This window comes from Palaemon carinicauda, chromosome 1, assembly GCF_036898095.1.
Source record: "Palaemon carinicauda isolate YSFRI2023 chromosome 1, ASM3689809v2, whole genome shotgun sequence".
NCBI lineage: Eukaryota > Metazoa > Arthropoda > Malacostraca > Decapoda > Palaemonidae > Palaemon > Palaemon carinicauda.
Genome location: NC_090725.1, coordinates 207,760,704 through 207,765,767, shown reverse-complemented (window position 1 = coordinate 207,765,767; position 5,064 = coordinate 207,760,704). Strand labels below are relative to the sequence as shown.

Below are 5,064 nucleotides of genomic sequence, written 5' to 3'. Positions count from 1 at the left end.
ATTCTAGAAAGAGTCGGTCATTTTTTAAAACCTCATGAACACTAGTAAGGTAAAATGTCAAGAAGTATCCGATTCAATTGGAGATTATTACGTACTATGGAGAAGTAATTTGCGTAATGTATCGTTTATGAGATACAAAAAAAATCAAAGTGAGGCTAATGAAACTATAGTAGGTGAGCTAAATTTAACACTCTTATAGCAAGGCCAAAAATGTAATTGGTTAGGTATTTCAGGACTGGTTAAGTGTTTTATAGATTGATAAGTACTGTGTTATAATCCCTTACAACACTAGATTTTGTCCCGCAGTGAATAAACATGACTTGAGGATTATGTTGAAATGAAATTTGCATTTAAATGTTTGTAATGACTATTGCATTGTCTAAAAAGGATGTTCTCTTCCAGAAGTAGTTTAGAAAAATTGGAAATGTTAATAAAGGAGCATGGCTCCCCCCCCTCCCTCCCAAACTGGGGCTGGTAGTGAGGACAAGATGTTGGATTGGTGGAAGTGAGCTGTTCCTTCTGTTCTGCTACCAGGGGCTATGATATGGACCATACAGGCTCGCTGGGTAACTCCTGAGACAGGTATGGTGTTGTGGTACTCTTCTCTTTAATGTCGATCATTTTTGTGGTTTTTGGTTCTTATTTGTTTCCAGAAGCATTCAGTGACTTGAACAATTTCTTGTTGGCGAATGTTTTCTGAGATATGGATCTAAAAGCTCTTGATTACTCAATCTGGAGGTTATCATAGCATAAGATTTTGGTGATTCTGAGAATTTCATATCTATTTTAGAGTTCATTTTACTTGACTAAGTTATGATTCTCAAAAGGTGTTTAAAATGTTACAGGGTTTCAGATAATTTTGAAAACTGGACGATTGGAAGGAACTTTTAATTCTCAAGTATTGTAACTTAAACAAATGCCAAATTTTCTAAGTCTCACTAGAGTGGCTTGCATTAAAGTTAGTTCATAAAGTTTTCAATTTATGGTTTAGTAACAATTCATTTGTAGATTTTAAAGATTGTTTAAATGATCAGATATTTTCTGTGTCACTGTAATATCTTAGTTCAGTTTAAAACTATTCTTTAAAGAGCAGATTTCTCCTTATCCTCACTGAGGTAAACCATAATAACCAGAAATGTATTTCTTATAGTCGAAATTTTGATAACTTTTCCATAGGGCTGTATTGATTTCTTTTAATGGGATATATAGTCATTTTGGTTCAGTTTAATTTTGTATCCTGAAACCCATATTACCATTCATGACCCAGATGTTAAGCCTTGATTATGGAAACAGATTCCTTTGTAAACTAAAGAATTGGCTCTTGATCTTGAACGCTACTTCGAGAGTAATATTACTATGATGAATTGAAAGTCTTGTTCTATGAAGATGCTTAATTTAGCAAAATGTAGCTGTACCTTGAATAAGGCAATATTTTTTCTGACAAAATTATTATTCTTTTATATGTAAATGTATTTAATTTCTAGGAATAATTTAACCTGTTTTTCATGCTGTAGCATCTGTTCTGTAATATGATCTGCAAATGAAGATTTTAGTGTCTGTTTTATTAGAATTAAGATTTTTGGTATGATAGGTTGCTATATGTGATTATTTGGTAAATGAAATGAAATCTATTTGTATCAGAACATCCATATAAAATGTGAATTTGAATACCAATTTTAAGGCATTTTTAATTTATGGTTGTAACATGTCCCAAGAATGAGCAAGGAAGAGTTTTAGGTACAATTTTGTTATATTTGGCTCATAAAGCTTTCTAAAATGGGAATCTGTATCACTACTTATATGTCCAAGATTCTCCCTCATATTATGTTTATTTATGTGTAGATTATTGAAGGAAGTTGAACATTTGTGTTTTCTTGGATTTTATATACAATTATAGTTATTTCCTGCTGTTCTGTGACAAGATAGCAAATGGCAAAAATAAAATTAAATACAGATTCGTGCGTCATCTAGAACTGAGGTTCCTTTTACTGTTTTAGATGGAACAAATGTGTTGTTTATTACAGAAAATTTAACATTACAAATGGAATTTGGCATATAATAAGTCTTAGTAAAAATCCCAATGACATTGGGTCACCATAGATATTTTTGCAATTATAAGAAGAGACTCAGGATATTACTGAAATTTTTTAGTGTTGGTCCGTCTGGTTTCAGAATTTAGTTTGATGGGTTTCGTGAAGTTTTGGTAATTTTTATACCTCCTTATATTGAAGTCTTTATGTTGTCATTCATGGTGATGATTATCCTCTTGTATGCTACATTTGTTTCTGGGCCCTTTTTATGATTTTTGGAAGTTGGGAATATTGGTCTTTGAATGTGTTAAGTACTCCATTCATTCCACAAGGGAAGCCAGATGGTTTTTACACAGATTTATTACCTTGATAAGTTTCCTCTTAGCTTTACAAAAAGCATTTAAGAACTTAATACTTACAGGAATGCTAAAAAATTAACAATGGCTTTTAAGCTAGAATTACAGAATGAAAACTTTTGTTCAAATAAGTTTTACTCTACAATACTTCATTACACAGCTATTGTAGCTCCATGAGGCATTACTGCCTTTGGTTGTAAACAGCTTAGGACAACTCTCAAACTTCCCCTTCCTGTAATCATCCTTCATCACCAACTTCACAGTCCTTTAAAGGGTTAAAGGCTGCTGATGAATGGTAGAGGCAAGGGACAGTGACATCACTCTAATAAGCAGGATAGTGCCCTAGAGACTGAACGTATATACAAGCGATCAGCACGTATATACAAACGATCAGCACCCAAGCCCTCCTCTCCACCTAAGCTAGGACCAGGGAAGCCCAGGCAATGGCTGCTGATGTCTCAGTAGGTAGACCTATAGGTTCCCCAAATCCCCCATCCTTAGCTCACAAGGATGGTGAGGTTGCAGACACTAAAGAAACTCACCAGTTTTAGCAGCACTCGAACCCCAGTCTAGTGATCACCATGGAGGGATGTTACCATCTGTTTCCAGAGGTTTAGGCCATGGTTATTTTCTTCCCTAACCTCTGTTTAGCATCGATATAAATCACACCTCAAACAGTATAGGAAAACAATAGGCATTTCAAGTACAGTATTGCTTTTTCTTATTCGTATTTCTATGAACAGAATTTTCAGTTACATTGGAATGTCATCCATTTTTTTTTCATGTGGCCTATCTAGTAGTTTCATTTCCTGATTATATAATCATTAATGGAGCAAGAATTTGTTTTATTCAGATCTTCCATTTTTGTTACTGCTATGTTATTGTTTCCAAAAGATGTTTCTCAAGCAAGAGCAATAAACATGTTAATTCTACTTAAAAAAAGGTACTGTTCATTTTGCTTGTTGCTTGGATGGACACTCAAGACCATCCATCAGAGATAAATGTTAGATGAGGTCTCTTTATATTGAGTATGGGCCATGGGCCACACTTTTCCACTGTTTCCTTCAATGTTCTTTGTTGGAAGGCTTTAATTCTCTTCAGTAACTGGGTTCCTTCCGGACTATCTATTGAAATGTTGCTGCTATGTCATTTAAGTCAGATAGTTCATACTTGGTATTGTGATGTTCTTTAGGCATTGTTTTCACTATATGTTTGCCTGAGTGCTGTAATCTGATCAGTGTTCGTGTTGACTTTATCAAATTTCCTATTCCAGTGTACTTTGTGGAAACAATACACATACCTAGTATGAAAGGTATTATCATTTCAACTTCTAAATATCTGTGACTCCTTCGTTGTTTCCAACATTCTCGAATCAATGTAATTATCACCTTTGTTGATATTTTTGTAGTTGAATTAAAGCAAATTTTTACTTATGGCTGTTTTCAGTCCTAATGAATAGCATTTAATGGTGTTTGTATACCATTTTCTTTGTTATTCAAAGTTTCATAATCAGTTTCATAATTGGGATAGATGAACACTACCCAAATAGGAAGGTGGATACTGTTATACTATCAAGATGTTATATGTACTAATCGGTAGAGGTATCCTTGGTACTGTATACAGTATGTAAGACATATCTACATTCATATCCAATGTTGTTCTCATACCTCGGTGGCTCTCCATCTTCCATTACTCATGATTTTCCTTTTCCTGATAATGGGTTTTCTACATTACTAAAGCCTGATTGATCCTTTCCAGTGGGTTTTCTACATTACTATAGCCTGATTGATCCTTTCCAGTGGGTTTTCTACATTGCTAAAACCTGATTGATCCTTTCCAATTTAAATAAAGTTAATGCTTTTTACTTCTTGTTTAAATGCTGTCCCACAGTAGAATATTGTTCTCAGTATGTCCCTCTTGGCATTTGATTCCAAACTATTTCCTGTGTTTGGAGTATTTTTGGTATCTGACACTACTTGAAGTTATTGGAAGACTGTGGTCAATGCAGCTCTTTATTTGTGGATGATACTGTTTCTGGTTTTTGGATGATCTTTGGTATTTGATACTAAATGGAGTTATTGGAGGAATCAAGTTATTCACAGAGCTGTGTTTTGAAAATAGATTATAACACAATTCTATCAATTTGAGTATTTAATGTTGTCAGCCTAAGGAATCTTCAGCATATTTGTCCTTGGTTTTCTACATACTTTGATTGACCTCTGGTAAGTTTGTCTTTACCTGAGAAAAGTCATTCACTGAGTCCTTCTCTAACACTTTTAATAATTATTATAAATTATTCAAAACATGTCATGTAACTTACTTTGACGTCATCAAGATGTAATATGAAATGTCACGAGCTGTCATTCATAGGAGGAATTGAAGCTATAGAAAGACATTTTTTTTTAATAATTCGTAACTGATATTTGAAACTGAAAAGGTTAGACTCAACCGAAGTTTGATTTGGAAAAAATACGTAGCGAATGAATGGAGAAAAGTTGTCCAGGCTGTGAGGATGATGGTATTATTATTATTATTATTATTATTATTATTATTATTATTATTATTATTATTATTATAAGCTAAGCTAAAACCCCAGCTGGAAAAGCAAGATGGTATAAGTCCAAGGACTCCAACAAGGAAGAATAGCCCAGTGAGGAAAGGAATTATTATTATTATTA

The 5,064-nt window shown here is 33.6% G+C and overlaps 1 long non-coding RNA gene across 1 annotated transcript; it reads left to right on the top strand.

Annotated features, from left to right (window-relative positions):
- Nucleotides 1-305: 305 nt before the first annotated feature.
- LOC137653646 (uncharacterized) lies at nucleotides 306-2,894 on the top strand. The gene is made up of 2 exons (XR_011046532.1): nucleotides 306-582; nucleotides 846-2,894. It is a non-coding gene; the product is annotated as an uncharacterized lncRNA (long non-coding RNA).
- Nucleotides 2,895-5,064: the final 2,170 nt, after the last annotated feature.